The following is a 27,933-nucleotide window of genomic DNA, read 5'->3' as shown; positions in this document are numbered from 1 at the left end:
GAGAGAGCGTAAGGGGTGTGGGGGAGGGAAGGAATAGGGAATCCCAGGAGACAATCAAAGGGAGACCAGGCCTTACAGATAGTAGAGTGGCCTTCCTCTGGAACCCAAGAAGAGGATGACGGGCATTCCACAGATAAGAGTGGAGGATCGCCGGGACCTCCGCTCTGAAGCAGCTTAGCCAGGGGTTTATAGCGTCTTACCGGCTGGATTAAGTCAACAAACTAGACCAAGCCTACGGCAGGCAGACACCGTTTAGCTGTGTACGGCAGACCGAAGGAGGCGCTTCACATCTAACTAATTCCATAAAGAAAATGTTTTGGAGGATCTACTCAGCCTAGAGGCCGACCCACCCTAGCTAACCTCTTAGTATCTAATTAAGGAGGCCTATTCAAACAGTATACCGGTTGATTCAATCATTGCTATGTAATCAAATCACAGGAGGAAAATAAACGTAACCAGCAAAACTAAAAGTGTATTTTTGTTCCTTCACTTGTACTTGAATAGTATTTCCAGGATCACACATCTGTGTACTTAATTTCTTAACCTCGGGGGAACTTAAAAACAGTGTTTTCGTGGCAGTGTTTCTGACTCAGAGAGAGAGCTTGACTCAGTCAAGCTCTCAACTTGACTGAGTCAAGTTTGGTATAACGACCCAATAACAATGACATCATTCTGAAAACACTACTGTATTTGTAAGAACAAAACTGAGCACAAAGGAGCTGCAGGTGTGCGTGTGCACACCTGGGCGACGACACACACACACACACACACACACACACACACACACACACACACACACACACACACACACACACACACACACACACACACACACACACACACACACACACACACACACACACACACACACACACACACGATGGGTTATGACAATTTCTAATCCCAAATGTTGGGATAAAACAAAAGTACCCGGGATCTTTTTATAGTAAATGCTTATGCAGTATAACTGAGTAGTTTAAACCGTGGGATACTATGACAGATGACAGCAGAAAGGATATCTATGTAAACTAGAAACTACTCTTTTCCCCCCTCAAGCATCCACTTCCTCACCACTACAAAATCAAACCACAGATTGATGCGACACCATAAGCTCCAGGAAAGGGAGATGGATATTAAATTAACATGCACACTCTCACACACACACACACACACACACATGCTATCATAAAAGTAAACTGCCTGAACTCTTGCTCTTGTTTTGACACTGTGCAGCCACTTATTTAGGCTTCATGGCTGAAACGCAAGGAAGTGAGGTTTCCTGAGCTCTTTGGCACCAAGCGTAGACAAACAATCATCCTTAAAATTGGACGTCTCAAAATACAAACCCAAAACACACACCATTTGCTAGGCAACTGCCTGGGTTGCCGGAAGTGACTGGGTGCATGACACGTAGGCTACCAATGTTTAAAACAGCAGGCTTGCTCATTCCCTCTGTAAGTCTCACACTCACACACACCCACACACACACACACACACACACACACGCCCACTCATACGTACTCACCAAAGAGGTCATGTGGACAGGAAGTGTATTGTGATGTAGTGTGTGAGCACTGCCGTTTATCAGGGGTCGATGACATACATACTCCCAAACATTCCAGTTCAACCACACAACGGGATCCCCACTGGCATTTCAGGGATCGTCTCTGACTGCAAACATCTCCCTCATCTCGCTCAGTTCAGTATCACTAAATAAGTTAATGCTGAGAGAAGCCATGATGACGCAAAGCTGAACTTATTATCTAAGTAATATACAAACACAAAACAATAAGAAATACTGCTTCCCATTTTTATGGGAAACAAGGGCTGAACACCACACCTCAAATGATGACTCCTGAAGTCAGGGCTAGACGCATAACTGTGATTAATCTATCATATTACGTCAGATACGATTACTGGGTATGACTAACTTACCCTGCTGCAGACAGTTTACATCACAAATGGTTTTGTAAACCGTATTTTGACAAGGAACACCTGGTTAGACACCTTAAATGGCACCGGCTCATTCATCAATTATTACAACCAACGCATTAGAAGTGAAAAAAACTGATGAAAGAAAAATTACCAATACGCAGTACTAAAGTGTCATAACACACTCAAAGTTCATCCTACATTAATGTCATCATTTACCTCTGTGGACTCCGAAAAGGTTTACCGAACGCTGTTTTTATTAATTATTAAAGAAGGCACAACAGAGCTGCAGCTACGGAAGTACATTAGAATACCCCCAGCTGTGGATTCACATCTCTCCCTGTACTCCTGGGACTCCTGGGGAGGGGGAGGAAGAGGATTGTTAGGGTATCCATCACCAATACACCTCTCCCCTGCCTGCTGACCTAATGGAGATGAGACGCGCTGGCTCGCTGCCAAGGAAGCCTGCTCTATCCTCTGGGGACAATAAGATGCTGAGAGAACAGAAACAGAGTGAGTGGGTCCGGGGGGAGGGAGGGAGGGAGGGAGAGGGAGAGGGAGAGGCAGAGGGAGAGGCAGAGGCAGAGGCAGAGGCAGAGGCAGAGGCAGAGGCAGAGAGACTGAGGGGGTGGGGTTGGCAGCCGGAGGCTCTCCTGGGTTTCTTTATGTGGTGCAGATGCAGCCCAAGTGACTGTGAATGGACGGGGGCCCTCCCACCAGAGCCATGTGGCCCAACCAGAGCCTCTGCCCTTTTGTTTACGGGCGGCCGACACCTCAATCGGAGGATTTAACTCATCCAGCAGCCGTCAGCCGGGGAAATCAGACAGACAGAGGAAGGTGAGAGAGACGGCAAGAGAGAGAGAGAGAGAGAGAGAGAGAGAGAGAGAGAGAGAGAGAGAGAGAGAGAGAGAGAGAGAGAGAGAGAGAGAGAGAGAGAGAGAGAGAGAGAGAGAGAGAGAGAGAGAGAGAGAGAGAGAGAGAGAGAGAGAGAGAAAGTGGCCTCTCAGAAACCTCTCCTCCTCCCCCTGTCATTGGGTTGGCTGGCTGGCTAGCCACTAACAATAAAGCCAGGCAAGGAGAGCATCTGCTTGCCCTTCTTAAAGAAGAGGATAAAGAAGACAGGATCTGCAGGGATCCCCCGTTTGACTTGTTGATAGCGCCCCCATTCTCTCACAGGGAGACAGCCCAGGCCCTAAGTCTAAACCCTCTTTTCTGGCCTAGATACACTGATAAAAATATAACATAGAGGCCGGTATCAAAGTCCTTTGACACTGTTCCGATTTGTCACACAGAGACTCATTCATGACAAAGGATAAAGTGATTGAAGTTTTGTCTCTTGTTTGTTTCGACCCCCGATTCCCACAATGCCGACTCTTATACCCCAAACAATCCCTAATGATGACGGTCGATAAGTAGGAGGTCATCCGATGGTGTTACATTGATTGGTCACTTTCAAACTCATACAGTTGGTGATCAACTTATTGATTGACAACTGATGATGATAGCCAGCTGCTATTCATTTGACTTGCCTCCGAGGTAGGCATGACCCCCAATTGTGTGTTTGTGCGCACACACACACACACACACACACACACACACACACACACTGGGACAGAGAGACATGAGGACGAATACACGGAAGTGTTAGGTCCCTGTGCCTCGCGTTGCTACTATTCTGGAGGCGGCTGTTAGTAGGAATTCAACACCAATTCCAGCTGCAGCTCAATAAACTCCTTCTTTATGCGATCTCACAGCAGGACGGTAATCCATAAAGGCTGGATATGACCGTACCCCCCCCCCCCCCCCCCCCCCCCACACCTAAAATTGTAAACACAAGCGACTACAACACAACACCCCCTCAAAGCTCTCCCCTTCAGCTCCTTATATCTCAGTAATGCCTCACCCGACAGTCTCTCCAACTTCAGCTATGAGAGGAGGGGGGATGCTGCTCTTGCACTGCCACCAGCCCCAAAGCCCCCAATCAGCCAGTCTCCCCTCTCTGCCACCCCCAACCTAACACATGTCGTCACACTTGGCCCTGGGTTGGTAACTGGGTCCAGATGCCCCGGGTCATGCTCAGCAACGGGCATGGAGTGGACCACAGGGGAGGGCAACTGGATGGAAGCTCTCTAGGGAGAGCGGTGTCAGAATACAACAATACAGTCACAACCCCGGGCCATACTAGTCTTTCCTAACACCCATGGGACACAGACTGGGAGGAGATCAGGCGTCTGAATGGGTTTCAACTCGACTGAACTTTAGAAATGTACGGCTGTTTTGTATTTCATTTGTTGTGAGAAACCACTGCGGGGTCTCTGCTACGGATCAGACTCCAGATGAACGAGAGAGCAGCGAAGGGATTCCGATCTGTATTCTGGAGGCTTAGTGGGAGACTGGTTCTGATTTCACCCTGAGGTTACTCCAAGCGCATTTATGTGGGCCACAGTGGTCTGGGGAGTAATGCATGTATTCAATCAGTGACGAGCTGAAACCTTAGACCCACAAGTGCCAGCGTCCACATGAATCATGCTCGAACATGGGATGTTTGGGGGGGGGGGGGGGATAGCATTATGTTAGACTTAATGGTATCCAGAAGGCTCAACCGCTCCTGATTGGCTGTCCTGGGATTCTGTGCCTGACAGGGGATTCCAGACTTTTCGCAGAACTTTCGCCGCAGTTCAGGCTAACTAGATGGGAGGGAATCGGTCCCTTATCCCTCCCGTTAGGCTTATACACTAGATTTGTTTAGGCCATGGGAGGGTGTGGTGTAACTAGTCGAGCCCTCAACGAAGGACACAGAAGAACATATGCAAACATTTTCTCCGGCCCAATATTAGTGACCTAGTGTCCCTGGCCCCCCTTTGGTCCCGCTGGTCATCTCAACTGTTTCCACACCGTGGTGAAACCTAGTTTATGTGAGTCGAGTGTGGCCGGATTACAGCTGCTCTCCTAGACATGTGGCCTTCTTGCTTGTCCCAAGCAAAGGAAGCACTTCCTTCCAATGAGCGTGGGTGGAAGCGCGCGCACACACACACACACACACACACACACACACACACACACACACACACACACACACACACACACACACACACACACACACACACACACACACACACACACACACACACACACACACACACACACACACACACACACACACACACAATGTGGGGTGGCTGCAGGAAGAAATCAGGAAAAGAACAGGAAGTGAAGGAACGAACGCAGACAGTAGAGATATTGTACACACTCACTCATGTGGGCCACTGTGGTCCAAAAAAACACTTGCAAAAACACATGACTCCATTGTGGCACAAGAATAGACTACTACTTATACACTCATCATAGACCACTACATCATAGACACCAAGTCCATTCTGAGTATGACTTAAGTCTCCTAAATCGTCCTCTCACACACACACACACACACACACACACACACACACACACACACACACACACACACACACACACACACACACACACACACACACACACACACACACACACACACACACACACACACACACCTTGCTCGCAATCTTATATATAAGAAAGTGTGCAACCGTAGTGAGAATAAACCAACACAAACTCAAACACATGCACACAAGAAAACAACAGTACCAGACAAAGGTTGAATGTTCTAGGCCCACCCGCTCACCTAGCCAAATCCCTCTTTGGCCAGCCTGCATCCCAAGCCACAATATCTTACCTAGAACAGACCTGGAGATACAACCCAAAGAATTGGCTCGGGGTAATTATACCAAAGTATTTCCAATTGTAAGCAGTTTACTGTTAGACCAAGTGCAAATGAATCAATGACCAATTGGTAAACAAACGTCCTACACATGATGACGTTTATGCTAGAAGTAATATCAGCAATCACAAGCACTGCAAGTGCTCACAGTTTTAAAGCATTGCATAAACTAATCCTTTGTGAGCTGTTGTTTTGCAAATAAATGATCTAAGTACAGGATTACAATTCATCAGAGTGGGCCTTCAAGGAAGATAAGCACAGTATGTGAATAAAGGAGTCTTGCCATGAGAAGCTTATCATGGACTACATGTAATATAATCTACTCTAAATACTATTCTAGGAGTGTCTCCTGGAGATGTATAGGTGGCCTGACAAATTCACACATTCACGCTGGTGTGTAGTAGTAAGCATCCATGGCAGGACACCACGGCAACCAACCTCACACATTTCAGCTGGCCACTTGTCTGTTCTTTTGTTGTACATCCAGCTAAAAAACCCAAAATACAAAACATGTGGATGTGTTGAGCCTGAAGAAAAAAAAATCAAAATCAAATGCACAATCCAGTGTAGTCCCCAGCCATTGAGTATCGTCTATTAGGAAAATCCACCGTTACGACAGCACCTCTTCCATCCCTGTGGCTCACTCAACATCCCCCAGTATCAGCTCCTCCCCTCCCAATGTTGCCTCCTCCTCCGTGCCAGATGTAATGCTACTTGCATATGGATTCATTCAGCAGTGAGCCCGGTCAGACCGGGAGGTAAAAATAGAGCAAAGAAAAGGAAAAAAGGCAGGGGGGGCGGACCGTAGTGAACACACAGCCAAGCCAAGGTCTACTGTTCCTGCTTCTTCGTCTCCCCCAGCTCTCCCTTCTGTGTCAATAGCAGCCCCACCCCCTTTACCACACAGTGTGTGTGTGTGTGTGTGTGTGTGTGTGTGTGTGTGTGTGTGTGTGTGTGTGTGTGTGTGTGTGTGTGTGTGTGTGTGTGTGTGTGTGTGTGTGTGTGTGTGTGTGTGTGTGTGTTTTCCCGCTGCATCTCTCTTCTCTGTAATGCTCACAGCATTGCCTTTTCACTGTTTCATTCTCCAAGTCTTTCTGTGTCCCTGTCTCGTCGTCACAGACCTTCAGGCATCTGTTGGTTTGGTCTGGCTACACTGCAGCCTGCAGACTATGACACAAACAGGGTCTGGTCCAATAGCCCAGCCCTGTAAAGGGCATATGGACATGGAAAACTAAATCGGGAATCTCTCTGCCAAAAGAAAACCTGGAATACGTTTGGTAATGAAATCCCTCTTATTAGGCTCCAAAATCAACATTCCTTGATGTGATTGCATAACAAATGGTCTTCTGGTCCTTTCCTTTCTTTAATTAATTAATTAATTAATTAATTAAAACACAAAGCAACGATAAAACAAACAACGCACGCCTTGTTCTCGGTTAAACACTGTTGTATGGAACGCTAACTCACAGGTTATTCGAGGTTCTGTTGTGGCTTACAGCGGGGGCTGTGAGAGCTAACCTGGCACGTTCAATGGGAACACTTTGTCACCCTTGCCGCTTTGCCTGGCTGAAATTTAGCCTATTTTCCACCCTCTGACCGGCCATCCATCCATCCATCCATCCATCCATCCGTCGCTGGCTGCAGAAGGTGGCCCGTGCTGTTGGGCCATTAGCAGCTAGGGAGAGGGTGAGGAGGTTGGCTCCAGCATCGTGTGAATCAGTCTGCGCCCATCTACTGTAGCAACAAACCAGTCCACCCCCTGTTCCTGTGCCTCAGTATTTACATCTGCTCAGGTTGGAAAGTTGGCTGGGTGGACAAGACGATCGCTTTCACATGATTTGCACTCTGGGCAACCCCAAATATATTTTTGGACTGAAATAAAAAAAAGACAAATTTTCCTAAAATAAATATGAAGAATGCCAACAATTGAGAACTAAATAAATCACAACTGACATCCAGCTCATTTCCTTCAACAACTTATTACATCATGGATTATAATACGTTGTATTTATTGCTAATTACGCATTGTGTGTGTTGGTAACTTTAGGTAAACTATTGCCATGAAATTCTAAGCACAAGGATCTTAGCATAAGGCTGTACTCGATTATTTGCGCTGCTCTGAAATAATACAATCTAGATCTAGCCCGTCAGGGGAGGTCCCGTCTCCCTGCCCATAATCTAGACCCAGGAGACAGGATCACTGACCACAGAGAAGATGGAGGAGGGAGCATTAAAGCACTCATGGCAATTAACTAGGCATCCTGTGTCCCTGAGAGCGCGCGCGCACACACACGCACACACACACACACACACTTATCTGAAACATCGCAAATAGGCACAAGGGCAGAGCCATTTCGCTGACGGTAACATCAATAATGTTGAAAGTGAGACCCACAGTCTCACTAGGTCGGCTTTTGAAAAAACTATAGATTCCTCATTCTTTGATGCTGAAATTAGCATGTACTGTTATTCTCAGACAACACCATGGCTTGCAGTATACAGTATAGGTAGCTTTTTGGTAAAAATGGACATGCTCCTGTAACGGTTTCATAGAGGCCATATTTACAGATGTGAGAGCCCAGCAAAGTGTGGGAAAGCTACCAGTTGTTTCAGGGTATTGGAACTAGTCACAAGCTGTAAGACGTGTAGGATTTTAGTAGCCGTTCAGATCTTAACAGATTTTCCTGGTTTTCCATAAAATATAGGACTTTTGGTGTAGTTTATTCCAAACCCCAATCTCTGTTTGAATACAATGTATTCACATTTCAAATTGAAGGTGGTTTATTCAGTCTTCCATAACTTTGCACGTGTTGGAAAATGTATAAATCACGTACAAGGGGGGGTTTACATATTTTGCAGTACGGTACAATTCCTTATAAACCATGAACATGGTTCTGAAGTGATGGGCTGATGACGAGCGAGTGTATGAACGCTGGCCACGTCTAAACAGTGTGACGGCCATCTCCCCACATATATACCCTATAATTACAGCACGTCTTATTTAGAAAAGCCCATAAAGCCAGCAAGCCCACATTGAAGAATCCGAGCAGCCGAAGGCGTTGGAGTAAAAAAAAAAAAAAAACATATTCCCAACCGTCATGTCTGTTTCAAAATGTCTTTCTATTAAAAGACGGCCATTTTTGTGATGAGTGCATTTTCGCCTATAGAGTTTCAAAAATTCCCAGATGCACTTGTCGCATACTCCCTAGATATCCAACATACTTTATCACTAGCTCATTCGCTTTTTTTAGCCTGCTCCCCTTCCAGCTGCCCCAGTTCCAGTCTCTGTGGGGTGGGCTTGCCGCAAATCTGTGTCACATATAGGATACATTCACCGTCTATGCGCAAGGCTGAATGCTAAGCCGGTTTGAATTACACACCGGAAATCATGTTGCTAACGCCTGTGTCAGAACCCTCCCAGAGGACAGTACAGAAGGTAGGCTAACACCGATGTCAACCAATCTCTGATGTCCTTAACAGCCATTACAGTGACAGTGAAACAAAGAGGCATGTGCTTCAATGGCAGATTAGGAGAGGGAGAGAGACACAGGACTCTACATGCCCTTGACATTCTTGCCAAGCCCGACCAAATGTGGAGGCAGTTGCCATTTCATATGTAGTAAACCTCATTCAACAGTTCATAGAAACCGGTTAAGGGATTGTGACGTTGTGCCGAATCACGCAACAAAAGGAGAATCCCAGTGCAGCCAGAATTTGGTTGTGACTTAACCAATAGTTATAAGAGCCCCTTCTTTCAATTTTCATGATGACTGTTAACCATTTTCTGTAGAGACTGGATTCCAATTTCCAATCCTGCGTTGTGGTTTCTTCCTTTTCCAGGATTTTCTTTGCCTCTTTAAAAGTTAAGAGCGTCGTCACACGATCCTTAGACTGTAACTGTAACACAACACTAAACAAATAAAATCCCTTATCAAATAAACCTATGATAAACCTAAACCCTTTTGCAAGCTGGTTCTGTGTGGATAAAATTCCCACTTCATGCGTTTGAATAGGTTAGATAACTGAAGGCCTATCGGCTGAGGACAGAGTTACCCTTTAGGAATGCAGGTGGCAGGTGTGGCATCAATCCACAGGTAGATGTTTAGAACATAGTTTAACATTATACATATTTGTGGCCAGACGATAAACAGAAACATAAATTTTACAATTGAATACAATGACATAAAATCAAATCAGTTTGTGTAATCCACACTTAGACCTAATTTCATCTAGGGCTAGCCATGAGTCATAAAACAGCTGTCATGGGAAGCTGGTTATTTAAACAACACATTTGTTCCTGTAGCTGTGTGAGATAACATACCAGCTTGTCAGAAGTGGTTGATAAGACACATTGCAGCCGTGACAGTTCTGCAGCCATATGCAATGCAAAAACGGGCATGACACCTCTTGAGTCATGGTCTTCAAATATAGGTCTCCCATGTGGTGTGTCTTGTTGCTTTATATGATCAATGCACAATGCACAAACACGCACTATAGAAAAAAATGCTCATAAAAAAGGGTTTCCTAATACTGTAGCAAAGAGATGTTTAGATTAAACTGGTTGCTTTATAACAAAACAAAACAACCTATTGGTTAACATTTACAAAATAATGGAACAGGCTGAATCGGAGCAGAAGTGAAAAATCTTCTGAGGTCTCTGGGAGATAATGGAACAGCTTTCATTGGCCTTTGATAACCTTTTCCTCCGTAGACTTGAACAGTTGCATTAGCCAGCCTGTGAGTGAGGGACAATTATTACCAAAGGCTCCAATAAAAAGATCAAAAAATACACCCCATCAGTACCCTCCTCCAAGCTCCCCTCTCCTCCTTCAACCTCCTCTCGCCTAATCACACAAATTACTACCCTCCCCAATTTCTCAGCCTCTGACAGCCCAGTCTTTCCGTTTCCTACGGAGCTGATGAGCAGGAACCATCAGCCCAGGCCCATATGCCAGCCCCTTTTCTTTACAAGACCACAGGCTCAAAGGATGTCTTTCTGAGGGTCTGTAAAGTGGATGCACTCTGTTTGTGATCTAGAAACAGCTGCACTGCCACACAAAACAAGACAATAAAACTCCCATTTTCTATAGCAAACTTGGTCAATATAGACCTTTTTTTAATGTTCTGCCCATGTTTTTCACAATAGCATTTACTGTTTTTTGGGTGAATGGAAGATGTTACGACTATCTAGGCTTTATCTTATCTTATCAAAGATCATTACACTAATTATTTTCAAAGACACAGAATTGGCTAATATGCCAAAGAGCCAACAATGAATAATCTCTATGTGCATCCATGGAAACGTACCATATCATTAAGCAATGATGTCAAAGTCCCACTGTACACACGAGCATGAACACATCCGTAAAACCCTAGTGACTGAGGACGTGAAGTGGACACACGCCTAATTATACAGTTCCTTTCAGCTATTTCCCTATGTGATTACTTTTTTCCCCAACCACCAAGATATTAGTCATGTAGCTGGGAGCTGGCAGTTCCATTCTTCGAGGAGGGGGTTTGAAATGGTTGCTTAAGGCTGTACGACAGGTGGACAAGATCAAGTAGTATGGTTTTGTTATAGATGAAGTGGATAGCCAAAAGGTCTACCACATGCCACAGATGTTTCCAAAAGATTTCTTTATAGTTTTCTTAACCAAAAGGTATACCCTGGAAATGCTCAAAGGTCCCATAGTAAAGGTTACTTTGATGTTTTCCTTTCGTTTAAGCTTTGATTCGATTTATAGCAGGATAGTACATCTTCTTAAGTCGTGCTTCACAACAAACCAGTCCAGCTACTTTCTCTCCACAACTGTGAGGACTTGGGAGTAGACAGCGCGAACGTAGCCTATACGATGGGACATCCACTGTTCATGTAACAGCAGAACGAGGCTGAACCATGGTGCAAGGCTGTTTCGCCCACTGACATTTGGTATATTACAACAGTCAGTGGACACCACGGAACATGGCTATAGATGTTTCCGTTCACTTTGAAACGGAGACTACAGTACAAGCAAAACATATGGGATGCATTTGGGAAATGATTGATGCTGTTCGATATGAAGCACTTTCACAACGCAAGTCTGTGTATAAATAAAGGCTCGAGTGGCATATTTGTTGAATTTGCTGCCAATGTTTCGAAACAGAGCTGGTTTAAAACTAGGTTCGACTTGATCTCTACAGCAAAAAAAAAAAAAGATATCCTCATTCAACTTTAATCTACCAGTGGCCTTAACGTTAAAGTATATTTTTGAAAAGCACATAATGGGTGATATGAACAGCCTACTTCATAGTAACGTCAACATTACTCTTCTGATTTTACTAATACAAAAACAGCCAACACGACCTACCTTGCTCGCCTGTCTGCTTCATGTCTGGCGATAGTCCTTTATTGCAATCCCGTGATTCAAACAATAAAAGCAGGTTGCAGCTTTGCAGTAGTCTTCTTTTTGTTATTTTCCACTGAAATGGGAACCAGGCAGCCCCAGCAGTCCTAGCGAAAAGGCTAACAGCGGCGGTGCCTCCCAGACAAAGCTCAACCTTTCTCTATCGGTCCGAGAGCAGGGTAGCCGGATAATACAATTAACGCTACCTATTGCCCATTTTCAGGAACCTCACAAAAAGAGAAGGGACGTATTCCGCCAATATATGAGTACAGACTCCCTGAGCCGAATTGATCCCTTTGAAACAGCTAAGTTGTTAGCCCCGTCGCTACTTCCTTTCTTTTGCCCAAATAATAGCAACAGCCTGCGCGCGGATGAAAAAGTTGAGAAAAAGCTTCAAGCCAAGGCTTCGAGCGCGCCCTGTTGCACCGGTGCGTCAGTGAACGGGCAGCGCCCCCTACAGGCAGAGATAAGGCAACGCATGGCTATGGCGACACATTAGTGCCATAATTCACTGATGTGATAAAAGATGCATTCGGGCGTATTATATTATTCCACACGCGTAGATATTAACTGCGAGCGCGCAAATGATCTCTGCGCGCGCGCAAATTACCTCTGCGCGCGCAAAACAGCCTCTCGCGCGCGCAAATTACCTCAGCGCGCGCAAAACAGCCTCTCGCGCGTAACAGCCTCTCGCGAAAGATCTTTTTACGCTCGCTCGAATTTAATTTTGGCACTATGGGGGAGGGAACCAAGGCAGGGCGGGCTTTCCTATGATTGGCCGTTTCTGAAGCGCGATATTTGATTGACAGCCCTCCTCAGCCTTCCTCTCATTCAATTCCAATCTGAATTGTACAGTAAATGGCTGAAACGATAGTTACGTATTGTAACTCTAGATTCTATGAGTATAGGCACAGCCTTTTAAGGCTATTGCTATTGAGTTATCCCTAGGCGTGAGCCGTAGCACTGAAAAATGTGTAATCCCCGACCACCAACAGCGTGGGCCTCAATTACGTCCGCGTGCGGCGTGCCTCAACGACGTCCGCATTTCGCAGATATAGTCGGGCGCCGGCGGACGTTCTGCTCCCAATAAACAGCTTTTCTTCAGCTATTTAAAGGACAATGAGGCCGACACTTAAAAGGCTGCGCCTATACTCATAGAATCTAGAGTTACAATACGTAACTGTCGTTTCAGCTATTTACTGTACAATTCAGAATTGAATGAGAGGAAGGCTGAGGAGGGTGTCAATCAAATATCGCGCTTCAGAAACGGCCAATCATAGGAAAGCCCGCCCTGCCTTGGTTCCCTCCCCCATAGTGCCAAAATTAAATTCGAGCGAGCGTAAAAACATCTTTCGCGAGAGGCTGTTACGCGCGAGAGGCTTTTTTGCGCGCGCTGAGGTAATTTGCGCGCGCGAGAGGCTGTTTGCGCGCGCAGAGATCATTTGCGCGCTCGCAGTTAATATCTACGCGTGTGGAATAATATAATACGCCCGAATGCATCTTTTATCACATTAGTGAATTATGGCACTAATGTGTCGCCATAGCAAAAACATGCGTTTGTGAAATGAGTTTTTGATGGGTCCACTCCTTAAGCCAGGGGTGTTTCTAGGTATCATAAACATCCGGGGCTTAGCCCAGACGGAAAATGAAAATGCCAATGCTTTATTTTGCATGAAATTGTATTCATAATGCTTCACCTAAATAAACAAAATGCGCAGTTTATTATAGCTTAAAATAGCTACCTGACTGCTGTGCTGCTTATCCCCTAATGTCTAAAGTTCCATTCAAGTTATTTCAGAGTAAAATTAACACAAGTGAGACAGACTTTACACACACACATCTGACTGGGGATAGGATAGGTTAATTCACTTAAGGTGGTAAAAAGGTTATGTTTTTAAACTGTTTATTCTCTTGCCAGAAGGACTATCTAGACTAGTACTTAAATATTTCTACTTTTACTTTAACCCAAAAATTATATTCGGGGCTAATTAAACACAGGGTTTGTGATTAGGATGTCTGGGTTCAGGTTCTGCGTTCAGGGCCTAATCGACCAGGTAAACATGCGTCCTGCCGTCCAAGTTCCAGGTGGTTAATATTTAGCTCAGACGTCGTTCACTCAATACATTCATGATCCAAAATCTGATCGCAGCTGACCTCAGATCTGGTGAACTGGGCTTTTATTTCTTTCACTTCATATGTTTCGACCAATCCTGTTGCTGGAGGGAGAGTTATTTGCAGACAAACTAGACCAGCCCATGAACATTTTAAAATGTAAATACACAGACATTCCTGTATAATTAAGGTGTATGACCGCTCCCTCTGCTGGACAACAGTCTCACACCAAACTACATTTTCCGTTTGAAACAACGTAGCTATAGTACATAGATGTGAGACGGGTTGTTGGATTGAACGTGTTGTAGTAGCAGAGAATGGCCTGCGAGGCAGTATGTACATTGTTTAATACATGAATAGGCTTGAATTTAGTAGTAATATAGAGGTTTCATATTTTTACAAAATGGATTATGTGAACATTGCTGAATAACAATCATGTATAGGGCTGGGTATCACGGCCAAGTTCCTGAATCGATTCGATTTCGATTCTGAAGGCTTTAAATCGATTAATCACGATTCGATTCGATCCGAATCGGTTCCATCTGATTCTGCTCCTAGATTGAATGATAATTTTCTTAAATTGTAAGGAAATATTCTTTATAGGCTATCATCATTAATTGTGACTAAAATCTTGTAGTTGTGACTGTTAATTAACATCCTTAGCAAGATTTGACATTCTATTCAACGTGATGGCCTGCCTAATTCAATATATTAATGAAATTATCTCCATGCAACACACTGCAAAAGACATGTTTTTATTTTGTAGGCTACATTAATGACAATCCAGGCAACTATAAACAAAACTGCCTCCATCTTCCTAAAATATAACCATTGTAAAGATTATACCATTTAAGAAGTATTATAAAACTCCTTAAATTTTTTCCAAAAAAATAAATAAAAAATAATAATCGATCTCATGCCCTGTGAATCGATAGCGTGAAATTTAAACGAAATCGATCCAAAATCGATTGAATCGATTTTTTTACCCAGGCCTAATCATGTATATTAAATGTATTGCAGGAGTTTAGCTTGACATTAACCAAGTTAAAAGGACAATTAAATGAACCGCACCAAACATGTCGAAGTCAATGTGGGATTTTAATATATAAATAAAAACACTTGACAGAAGTTTAATACAATTTTGTAAAGGAAAGCAGAGGAAAACATTTTCCCAAATGAATCTTTTCAAAATGTCACCACCATTCCGAAAGCAAGTGAAGAGGTTTGTGTAAAAGCAGTCCTCCCTGACCAGCTCTGTCCCTGACTCTAAACCCTGACTCTCAACCCTAACGCTAAACCCTCTGAGGGCAGGAAGACACGCCTTCAGTGTAAAGGTTTGAACCACAGAGAAGGAAGAAAAGAGGAAGCAGTAGAGAGTAGTGAAGTAGTGAGGTTAGTGACAGACGTGAAGGAAAGGCGTGTGGAAGCACACGGTTACATGTGGGGTCAAGAAGATCACTCCCACTGGAGGTCATTGATCCATCAGCCTCAGACTGCTGAGCTCAGCAGGTCTTCTGGAGGACGAGGCTCAGATGAACTGAGGAGACGGGACCAGCAGGATGTCAGGATCAGGGCAAGTTTAGCTCAGGTGTGTCTACCCCCGACCAAACAGGATCAGGTGAGGTTCAGCTCAGGTGCGTCTGCCCGGACCAAACAAGGACATTGATTAGGTTCAATATACAAAAGATGCAACATTATCTGAACCAAAGATAAGTAATTAAGGAGCAGGCAGGCTTTAGGGCGCCTTGCTCAAGGAAGCATCACTGTATTCTTAGGACTTGAACCCGGCACCATTGGTTTGAGAGCTGAACCCCCAACCTAGTCCACTATGTCCAGATAATGCAAACTTATGAGGAATCCTTGATGGTAGAGTCCTGGTGGTCCTCAGGATTTGCCTTCCAGATGTACGGCTTCTCCATCAGTCCTCCAGATCCTGGTCTGGTTACAAACGTAATTTGTCTCTAATGTAAGGTAACAAACACAGTAGTAGTTTGTCTCTAATATCAGGTAACAAACACAGTAGTAGTTGGGCTCTAATATCAGGTAACAAACACAGTAGTAGTTGGGCTCTAATATCAGGTAACAAACACAGTAGTAGTTGGGCTCTAATATCAGGTAACAAACACAGTAGTAGTTTGTCTCTAATGTAAGGTAAGAAACACAGTAGTAGTTTGTCTCTAATATCAGGTAACAAACACAGGAGCAGGTGGGCTCTAATATCAGGTAACAAACACAGGAGCAGATGGGCTCTAATATCAGGTAGCAAACACAGTAGTTGGGCTCTAATATATGGTAAAAAAAAAACACAGTAGTAGTTGGGCTCTAATATTAGGTAACAAACACAGTAGTAGTTGGGCTCTAATGTAAGGTAACACAGTAGTAGTTTGTCTCTAATGTAAGGTAACAAACACAGGAGTAGTTGGGCTCTAATGCAAGGTAAAAAAACACAGGAGTAGTTTGTCTCTAATGTAAGGTCATAAACACAGGCGTAGTTGGGCTCTAATGGCGCGTAACAAAGTAGCAGCTGTAGTTTGTCTGGTAAACAACCACAATAGTATGCCGTAACTCGTTCTGGACAAAATAATCCTGCGTTACAACAAGTCCACTCTGTTTATTTTAGGCAAACTTACAAGGATCCTGGTTGGTGGAGTGATGTCGTCCTCCAGAGTCTTGGCTCCTCCATCAGAGTCCTGGTCTGGAACAAACAGCGCGAGTCTGGCCCTAAAGTCTGGTAACAAACATGTAGTTTGTCTTATTTTTAAGCCCTTTATTTCCAGTTTGTTTGGTTAATACCAACTTACAATCCTTGTTGGTAGAGTGATGGTCATCCTCCAGATTCACGGCTCCCCTACCAGCTCGCCTCCGCTCCAGAAACACGTTCTAGTAAGAAAACACAGCGGTAGTTGGTTAACGCATGTCAAAGTAACAGCTGTATTTTGCCCTTTAAGTCAACCATGTAAGTAAATACAAACTTATGAGGAATCCTTGTTGGTCGATTCCTAGTCGTCCTCCAGCGTCTCAGCTCCTCCAGCAGCTCTCCTCAGACAGAGTCCTGGTCTGGAACAAACTGCGGAAGTCTTGCTTCAACATGTGGTAAAACAGATGTAGTCGTCTGGTATATATGGTACAAACGCCGGTAGTTTGCGGTAGCAGTATTCTACGAGAAGTGGCAGTGAGTGTGATGATCACTTCAGAGTCAAGCTCCATCTACCCCACGACAGACGTCATTCACCAGGCAGGCCCTCCACCAGCCCAGGGCCTTCAGCACGGCTCCTCCATCAGCTCCTTCAGCACGACTCCTCCATCAGCTCCTTCACTTACTCACAGCTTGGCACAGATTTAAAGTAGAGCTGTCAGTTAAACGCGTTATTAACGGCGTTAACGCAAACCAATTTTAACGGCGTTAAAAAAATTATCGCGCGATTAACGCAAATATTTTATTTACAAAAAAATTATATATATATTTTTTTTTTCTTTGGCTCAAAACAAAGAAGCAGTAGCCTGACTGCTATGTTCAAATGACATTTGTTCAAAGCAGTCGTTTAATTGCACTATAGGCTCTTTTTTTGTATCGTCCTGTTTTGATCAGTATATGCCAATGTTGTTATCAATAAAAAATCATTTGCACAAGACAAGCCGATGCACTTCACCATGTTGATAAGAGAATTAAAATGAGAAGAATTATGGGACAAAAAAATCAAGGGATATTTAGCATAGAAAAAGAATTTGCGATTAATCGCGATTAATCGTGAGTTAACTATGACATTAATGCGATTAATCACGATTAAATATTTTAATCGCTTGACAGCTCTAATTTAAAGTCATAAGAGGATCAAAACCAGACCTAAACTACCGTGGATTTTAGCGTTTCAGATGAGCTTGGTGATGGTTACCCTCTGGTCCGGTGCTGCAGGCCCCTGGTCTCCAGCCTCAGGTCCACCCTGGCACCACAAGCCTCCGGTCCCCAGCCTCTCAGCCTCGCCTTTCAGCTACAGCAGCAGGTTTATATCAGCATTTGCCCAACAATAAACTTATTTGACTCATCCGAAACCAAGTTACACAATTAATTGAACTATTTTATAACTCAAGGCCAGAAAAGACTTGAGACCAGACATTAGCATCCCGTTTTTGGGAATGAAGACAGAGCAGTCCACAAGTTTAAAGAAGTGGTTCAGGCCATGCATTGAAACTGAGTTGATAAGACTCTACTCACACAGAGCACTGACCTGTTCTGGAGGACTTCTGACAGGAGGTGGAGGTCTGGCTCTGGGTGAGGAGGTGGAGGTCTGGCTCTGGGTGAGGAGGTGGAGGTCTTGCTCTGGGTGAGGAGGCAGACACCTTGGAACAAACTACATGTTACCTTTTTAACCTTGTACAGTTGTAGAGTATCTTCTACTGTAACATGTGGGAATGACGGCCATTATTTTAGCTTTTATATTATCCATTTGTCAACTCTGCACCAAAGTCAATGTTTAACGTCATTCCATTGGGTAGTGTTTAACTTCTGTGGCAATTAATGACAGCAGATATTTAGAACGTACAAAAGCTGAAGTAACAAAGAACACAAAGCGATATTAAATCAAATATACTCAGCCATATTCAGCTGCTGGGTTCCGTTGAAGAAATGTCAAATTATCTTCCACCTTGAAATGATTTTAAGCCTTCCCTGATGGGCCCGCAAGTAGAACGCTGTTTTGTACGCAGTGAGAGTCCCGCAACGTCATCGTGGTTAAAAGTACGGCGCAACCATCGGAAATTATCAACATATTGTACGACGTACGTGTTAGTATGTATTTAATATCTAACTTTAGTTATTTAAGATAGGGGGCAACAATTCCCAATGGAAACCGACTGAATTTTTTTTTCCCGTTGGCAACGGCTCGAGGTTACGCAAATACAATCCAGAACGTTCCGCCAGATTCCCTCAGGGGACTCCCGTCCAACTAACTGCCAGGTGGTTTATTATGGTTGTCAAGACTACAACGTTCTATGCTAACCATTGGGACTAAATCAAGTGACCGCACTCAGAACCTTCCACGGCGGGAAGCACAAACCGTCCGACTGGAATCCGAACATTCCGGCCGGAACCAACCAAAGAAAAAACAGAACCAGCGCCTCACCTTGAGCTGAACGGAGGAAGATCCTGAAGTCTAGCGATGGTCTTCATCAAAACACAGCCAACAGACTTACCTTGAGGAGATCTGTTTGTTGCTGTTGGTCATTAATACTATTCAGTGTACCTTTACATTATTATGCACCCAGTGTGTACAAGTTATATCACTCAAAACCATACGAAGAACCAAACTACCATGTACGTCCCACAACAACTTTAAGCCTCAAATCCTGGAATTATTCAATACAAAACTGTCTACATTTGACAATTTTCTAGATTATTCAGGGTACAAACCATACAGAGCAAATCTAAATGTTGACCTCACAGAGAGCCGACCATAGCCCTGCAACGTCACCCTGACCGCCTCATCACCAACAGCAAATCATGCCAGCCAGCCAACACATGTACAGCTCCAGTGAGCATCTGATTAAAAGGACTGCCGATAATAAAAAGCCGAAATCCTGAACTATCCAACGAATCTTCATGGATTAAAGATTTACAGACTTGACATTCCATTGTGTTCTAATTACCTTAGTCTGCTCCCTTGTTACTTATAAAACTCTACATCTCCATCCCTAGAGTGTTGCATCCTACTTATGGGGTTGTAGTCTGAGTGAGCAGAGATGCATGCTGGGAAACAGTGCTGTCTGAAGTCTTCAGTTCCATAGACACGCCCCTCAGGAGAAACCAAGTGTTTGAGAATCTGTCGTGACATCAGTTACATGAGCTGGAATATCCTTCAAGATGGCGCCAGGATTCTCAGAGGAGAAAGGCCAAGAGGAAGATGTGTGGGTTCTTCCTCGCAGCCAGTGGAACACAACGGTCTTCATCAGAGTACCATGGAACACTTTGAAACATTCTCCTCTTCACACCTTGAAGCCCCAGTGAAGGTTTCCTTACCTCCTCAGCTGAAGAGCACAACTTCAGCTCGAAGAGCCCACTAGCTGGAGTTCCAGGATTGGTTCGGATTTAAGGGAACCAATCGTTCAGCTAGTCCTGTCCGAAACAAATACAGTTCAGCCTGAGAAGACGTGCAACTGAGAGCAAGACAAGATCCACAGGGCTCTCCATCAATCCAGCCAGGTAGGAAGAGCCGTCTCATTACAGGTCTGAAGGTCATCTTGAATATCCATTTAGGTCCCTTTCCAACGTCAGACTCTCCTTGTGAAATTCCTTTTGGTGTCCATCCTCCATTGATCCTGATTGGTGTAGTCCTAGTTTGAAGTCACTGATCTGAACACGCCGCTTGCATCCTTTTACACTTGAGTTGGATACTCTCCTTCCTGCGAAGTGTGTTGGATCTCGCTCCGGAGCGTCGCTCAGGGCTCTTCATGTCTACTGGAGGCCCTTACGTAAACGTGTGGCCGTCCAACAGGTATGATTTAGTTGACCATTCCAATAGCCCAAGCCAATCACACAGACCCCCGTATGAACATTATCACTGTCAAAGCAAGCCGGACACACACACACACACAGAACCCAGGACAGGCACGTAGAACCCCATGCCAGGTGACACACACACACACACACACACACACACACACACACACACACACACACACACACACAAAGGCCAAACAATCATGCAGGGTAAAAACCTCATAGCAAATAACATTCCATCATCCCCCCCCCCCCCCCAGCTCTCCTGCCAGGGCACCCATAACAGAACAATCAATGTCTCCAGAGACGTAAATTATGTACAACATTCTTCAGTGGCGTCCCACATTGGTGATGGATTATGCTTGGCGTCTCCAAAATGTGTCCCGGGTTGATTCAACATCTCTGAAGTCATGTCTTTGTAGTCCAGTGGTTTCCTGAATGAGGGGCCTTCACAGATGCAAATGGTGCAGCTTTAGTCAGCCTGAGGACAGGAAGGAGGTAATCTGTTCAGAAGACAACCCAGTGGAGGGGGGTGGCTCTTGAGGAGCAGGATCCATATGGGGATGGCCCCAAATAAGACCTTCTTGGAAATGAAACTGTTCCTGAGGAGTCACGATGCCTGGAGGGAACTGTTGAATGTGTTCCATGGTTCTCTGTCAGACTGAAGTTGTGTTTTAGTCGTTGAGATGAGGAGCCCCCTCATCTCCCCCTGGTGATTCTCCTTCTGAATCCCTGTCTCCATCTTTAAGAACATTCCAGTCCATGTAACTGACGTCACGACAGTTTCTCAAACACTCGGTTTCCCCTGAGGGGGCGTGTCTACAGACCTGTAGACTCGAGACAGCTCTGTATCCCAGTATGCACCTCTGCTCATTCAGACCACGCCCTCATCAGTAAAGCAACACTCATGTGATGAAGATGCAGAGCTCAGGAGAGTAGAATGAAAGAAGACTGAAGATATCAGAACCCAACCCATTACTCCAGCTTACAACAATAACTTGGAGCCTGTAACCATTTTAACAAATCATTAATACAAACATAAACCAAACACCTAAGTAACCCATGAACCAATAAAACATCCTTACTACTAAGATCAACCTTCAGGTAACAGGTTAACTCACCAGGAAGCCAAAATGCATCAATGTGCCCAAGAGTAATGAGAAATTAATGACTTACAGTTTGCAGATATGCTTCATGGTTAAGTTGGGATACTCACAGAACTTCAGTTAAATATCCATGATAGACCTTTGAAGGAAGGAACAGTTTACTCATGGTCCAAATTTCAAATGAGTTAAACCACCACAATCCAAGATTTCCTTCACACATTATCAGTGATTTATATTCAACATACAAGTCACGTCAGTTGTGCTTTGCCACACAATTCTACTCACATCAGGTTCAGATGAGATGCTCCTCTTTACTTCAAAAAGTCTTTAACCTGTGAAACTGGAAGAGATGTTAAATAAGTCACAACAGGCCTCAAGAAAACAGTACACAAACAAATGTACTGTCCGGTTCCCTTTTAAGTGAAACGCACCAGATGCAACCAATTAACTAATTAAGAAAACCACCTGGCAGGCGAGCTGCGGCAGGTGAGCTAATTAGTAAAACTCAATGCAGGTTCGGCACCCTGTGGTCTTCTTGGTAACAGTGAGAGGCTATTTCAGCCCTGTGTTTGAGCTTAAATGAACTCCCTCATTTTAATTAAAGGGATGAGTCTGATTTGACTGATTTAGATTCAAACTTCAAAACAAAAAAAGTCTTCATTCAATTCACCTTACTTTGTGCAGTGTGTGTGTGTGTGTGAGAGTGAGAAGGAAGCTTTCATCAAAGAGACCAGAGAAACTCATTCACTGGTTAAACTGGAGTCATCGCCTACCACCACACACGTTAACACACACCATACAGACACACAATACACCATATAGATTCACACCATATGCACACACAAACCATATATATATATATACACGCACACACCATAGGTATACACCATATAGGTACACACACCATAGTTACACGCCATATAGATACACACCATAAAGATAAACACACACCAAAGATTAACTTAATATAGATACAAACACCCCCCCCCCCCCCCCCACACACAAGATACTCCATACAGTTCTGGTCACTAAATACTACTCTCTTCGAGTCCCCTCTAATCCTTTTCTCCTCTCCTTCCGTCTCTTCCACGCATACTGCATTTTTATTGCCTCTACTCAAGAGAATAGATTTGGGTGGGTTTCATAAACATCCGGGGCTTAGCCCAGAGTGAAAATTAAAATACTTCGTGCCAAATTTATGTGTGCTTTATTGTGCACGCAAACTTTTTCATAATGCTTTATCTAAATAAACAAAATACGCGGTTTATTATAGCTTTAAATAGCTACCTGACTGCTATGCTATCCCCAAATGTCTAAAGTTCCATTCAAGTCATTGCAAATGAATACAAATGAGGCAGACCACACACTTGCACAGATCTGACTGGGATAGGATAGGTTAATGCACTTGAGGTGGTTTATTTTCTTGCCAGAAGGACTGTCTATCTAGACTAGGCTACTTATAAATGTTTGAATATTTTTATTTTTATTTTTCCCAAAGATCATATTCGGGGCTAATTAAATAACATCCGAGGCTTTATCCCCGTATATTATTTAATTAGGGATGGTGTCATGCCAAATTTGTACCGGCTGCCAAATTTGTACCGGGCACGTCATCTATACGTAATCCATTACAAACCTGCCTGTTAACCATAGTTAACTGTATTATGTTATTTCGTCTTTGGCAACATGAGTGCAAATGTTTTTTGAAACCTGCCCGGCAACGGACGACACGATCATCTGCTGCCATGCAGGTTTGGAATGGATTACGTATGGATGACGCGCCCGGTACAAATTTGGCAGCCAGTACAAATTTGGCATGACACCGGCACTGCCTTAAGCTAACGTATTTATCCACGTTTGTGTCCGCTATCGTATTTATCCACGATAGCAGACACAAATGACAGTTATAATTACATGCAACTTATTTCAAATAGATGCATACAAATATATATAAAGTGTAACATGCTTGGCTCTGGCATGAACATAAACTGGGGAGGCCACACGCAGGGTAACGGAACAACAATTATTTATTAAATAAGATTGAACAGAAACTAAGGTAAAGTTAATGGGATGTGGTGTAAGTCAGTAATATGTGATGTAACCAAAAGTGTGGTGTGAGTCAGTCATGGAAACAACCAAAACAAAAGCCTAAAGCCAGCAGAGGAGAGGAGAGACCTGTGTGTTGGCACGGCAGGTCTTTTCTACACTCCCCAATCAGCAAAATCATTGCACACACCTGAGACCTGCACACAAGAAAGGGAGGTGACAGAACAGTCAAGCAGCACAAATGGGCGGAGCCTTGAGAGACCCACCTGGGTCATTACATATCCCCCCCTTAAAACAGAAGCCCACCTATGTGGGATTGTGCCACTATTCCAACTACAAAACACAGCTTTAATAATACACAGTATTTTTAACCCTACGTGATTAAACTAACCCAATTACCGAAGTACCAGCCCACACATACAACACTTCCAGGGCCATACTCATTAAACTTTTTGGAATAATAAACGGGTCCGTCTAGGTTATTCTCATCCACTTGCATAAGGACCGCACCCGCCCCGGCTAGCGTCCGCCTGAATTTTAAATGGTTGGTCAAGCCGAGGCACAGCCAGGACGGGCGCCGTGCGCGACAGTAGCTTGGCATTTTCAAATGCTGCTTCGCAGTCAGCAGACCACACATAAACTGCAAATAGTTGCGGCCCCCTTCTCCCTGCCGACCAACTCTTTACCGTACCAACCAACTCTTTACCGTACCAACCAACTCTTTACCGTACCAACCAACTCTTTACCGTACCAACCAACTCTTTACCGTACCAACCAACTCTTTACCGTACCAACCAACTCTTTACCGTACCAACCAACTCTTTACCATACCAACCAACTCTTTACCATACCAACCAACTCTTTACCGTACCAACCAACTCATCCCCGTACCAACCAACTCATCCCCATGTTCAACTGCTGTTCAAACGTTAAAGGATTATTATCTAAAACTTGACTGTCCGACCCAACGCGCTCGGGAGTAGAGTAGCCTGTCGGAATAGGCTTGGCAGGATTAACCGAAGTAATGAACAATTCTCCATTTTTCTTTCACTCATTTTCTCCCTACGCCAAAAAACTTGACTGGTTTCCAATGCCTAATTATTTGGCGTCATACATGACAATTCAGACCAGCACTCAATTGGAAGCACAGGTGAACCACCACCCCAAAAACAAACCGCAACTAAAGAGCAGCCCTGCATCTACCTGAAACCCCCTTGCCCTAACTATTTCCAAGTCTAGTCTTCTGTGTGCCCACATGCAATTGAGTGCCGAAGCAACCCCAGCGCGTTCGACACACGAAAAACAACAAAAATAAAAAGGCAAAGAAACAAACGGCGTTAAGCGCCCTTCAGCTGCGCAGGGGTTCACGATAGCTCGGTCGGTCTAACCTACCATCCCCCACCCAGTTACCAAGTACACCTGTTCCCCCCCAATCAAGCGCTGCCTGCACAGCACGGTCGCCTTGCACCCACAACACCTGCAAAAACCCAAATGGCCCCTCTCCTCCACGGCAAACCAACATACAACATCTCGGCCAAATCAAATCACAAGGCTGCCGAACAAAACACCAAAACAATCTCACCTAAATGCATGAATCAAAGGGCCGAACCAACTCCAATCAACCCAACAAACCAACCAACCAATGCGTGGGTCTCCCCAATTCTGATAACTGAGCTGCGCAGGTACTTTACACCTGCCAGCAAGAATCTTTAATTCCTATTTAGCACTGCACATCCACACTATGCTCCCATAGCCAATAGTGGGAATCAAAATGACAAACTGCTACATACCAATTTCCAGGTTCCAAAAACTCGGACGAGCCCCCATATGTAACATGCTTGGCTCTGGCATGAACATAAACTGGGGAGGCCACACGCAGGGTAAAGGATTAACAATTATTTATTAAATAAGATTGAACAGAAACTAAGGTAAAGTTAATGGGATGTGGTGTAAGTCAGTAATATGTAATGTAACCAAAAGTGTGGTGTGAGATCAGTCATGGACGCAACCAAACAAAAGCCTAAAGCCAGCAGAGGAGAGGAGAGACCTGTGTGTTGGCACGGCAGGTCTTTTCTACACTCCCCAATCAGCAAAATCATTGCACACACCTGAGACCTGCACACAAGAAAGGGAGGTGACAGAACAGGCAAGCAGCACAAATGGGCGGAGCCTTGAGAGACCCACCTGGGTCGTTACAAAAGGAAAATATACGAAAATGAAATGGCTACAGTTAATGCAAAATTATGATGTAGTCGAGTACAAACAGTCTACTCTCATTGCAGTCTTTGGAAGTTAATTCTGACTGATATACTGTTATCTTCCACAGCATGACGTAACACTTAGGAAGTGGTGGTGCTCCACCTTGTTGGAGAATCTCCATACTGAAGGGTATAGTTCTTCTGAAGCAGATGTGCTGTGAATTCCAATATTAACACAACCGTAACAATGACCTATAAAAACTATTTGTGTGTGTGTGTGTGTGTGTGTGTGTGTGTGTGTGTGTGTGTGTGTGTGTGTGTGTGTGTGTGTTTGTGCAGTCATTGCAGACGGTTTGCTCATTTCACGGAGGAGGGCAGAGAGATGGCACTCTACCACCTATCTTCGGTATCCCAAGGAAGCGCAAAGTGTCCGAAATGGAGGAGACATAATATTTGTCTTTTCATTATTTCTTTATTTTGTTATTGGTTTGTTTGAAGAGAAGAGCAGAAAATTAAATTTATAATAATGGATACCAATTCCAAGAAACATATTATTTGAATCGAAATGAAATCATATATTGATGGTTATTAAGCACACAATATACACCGCAAGAAAATAAAAACGTTTTTTGCAAAGCAAACAATTTCTGTTCCCCCTTTCTTCATTTGTCACGTGAAATCGTTCCCCATTTTGATATACTTTTCCATCATTGCCAGTACGTTTTTTTTTTTATTATATCAATATTAATTTAAACAAAAATAAATAAATATAAAGAGAAAAGTCGACTCTCTCTTGCTTTCAATTCAATCCTGTTATTTGTTCATTTTAATCCGACTGTACATTACTTTGAAAGGATGAACCTCAGTTTTGTGATTTAGACCTCACTTGACCTCACTCCCAGAGGTCCACGGTGCAATGTTTTTTTTCACCACTGGGATGCTGACGGCGTTACCCGCCTACATTTTTTTCCTTTGGCGGCCCTCAAGTCAAATTTTGGGTTCCTAATTGGCCCTCAGCTGTCAAACGTTGAGAACCCCTGTTGTAGACCAACTTCGGAAAACTGTAGTTCCACCATAGAAACGCTAGAGGTCAGCAATACTCCCCGTCGCGCAATGACGTCGGTTAGGAAAGGTGGAGTCGAATTCATTTTAAACAGCGCTGTCTTTTCCTATGATAGAAAGGAAGCACATTTTCATCTCTCCTTGACCCGATGACGTTTTCCACAAAGGTTAAGCAAAGGATAGGAGATTTGACTATTCGTAGAGGAATAGGGGCTGTTTCCCAAAGTGAAGGCTGCAGCCTTGCTAGGACGCGTCCTTGCTAGTCGCGTCCTATGGAGATGAGACTAGAGTGCTAGCTCGAGTGCTTCCTAGCGTTTGTAACGTCGGACTTTGGGAACGACTTGGTAGTGTGGAAGCGCTTCCTTTCCGCTTTTTAATACTGCGTGTCCGCTTGTAAACACATGTGCGCTTATGAATAAAACATGGCAGCAATCAAGCTGATCGATATTTATTTGACTTTTGTCTGTTATGAATGCGGTCATGTCTCCTTCGCATGGAGCCTCTTTGGGGAAGTCACAAAAGCTTTGTTGTGGTTGATCGAATTGTCTTTATTAAAAGGAAAATCCATTCAATTTTTATAAAACTGAGTGAAATTGTCTGAGAACTTAATTCATGCATCACATTTACAGTACGGTTGATTACTATTATGCAGGGGGAAAAAGACAAAGAAAGAGATGATAAACGTGTATATATTTGGATATATTATTTAACTGATCTGATTCATTCATTCATATATGCCTACAATCTACCAGTGCTTTGAACACATAAGTATATCATATAAAATACAATTATATACGTTCATTAAAAATTACAAACATTGCAAATGATCGGTTGTGCATTAATT

The 27,933-nt window shown here is 44.0% G+C and overlaps 1 protein-coding gene and 1 long non-coding RNA gene across 10 annotated transcripts in view; both read right to left on the bottom strand.

Annotated features, from left to right (window-relative positions):
* si:zfos-588f8.1 overlaps positions 1–12,450 on the bottom strand; it is a 57,293-nt gene extending 44,843 nt beyond the window's left edge. For 7 of the 8 annotated variants that reach the window (XM_060067771.1, XM_060067773.1, XM_060067775.1 and 4 more), the window contains exon 1: positions 12,037–12,450. The gene's annotated coding sequence lies outside the window, so the exon portion shown is untranslated. Of the gene's footprint in view, positions 1–6,127; positions 6,633–12,036 lie in introns of those variants that run through there. The other variant, XM_060067772.1, reaches the window with a different exon arrangement.
* A 2,821-nt stretch (positions 12,451–15,271) lies between these two features.
* On the bottom strand, positions 15,272–22,426 carry LOC132469779 (uncharacterized). Of its 2 annotated transcripts, none has more exons than XR_009528484.1 (9): positions 22,069–22,426; positions 18,411–21,922; positions 18,078–18,173; positions 17,374–17,511; positions 17,157–17,241; positions 16,986–17,064; positions 16,815–16,912; positions 16,003–16,145; positions 15,272–15,824 (listed from the first exon to the last, which is right to left on the bottom strand). It is a non-coding gene; the product is annotated as an uncharacterized LOC132469779 (long non-coding RNA). The 2 variants fall into 2 exon arrangements; XR_009528483.1 differs by having other exon boundaries at positions 17,396–17,511.
* Positions 22,427–27,933: the final 5,507 nt, after the last annotated feature.

Source organism: Gadus macrocephalus, chromosome 12, assembly GCF_031168955.1.
Source record: "Gadus macrocephalus chromosome 12, ASM3116895v1".
NCBI classification, from domain to species: Eukaryota; Metazoa; Chordata; class Actinopteri; order Gadiformes; family Gadidae; genus Gadus; species Gadus macrocephalus.
Note: the sequence above shows the minus strand (reverse complement) of the source record. Positions and strands in the feature narration are given on the sequence as shown.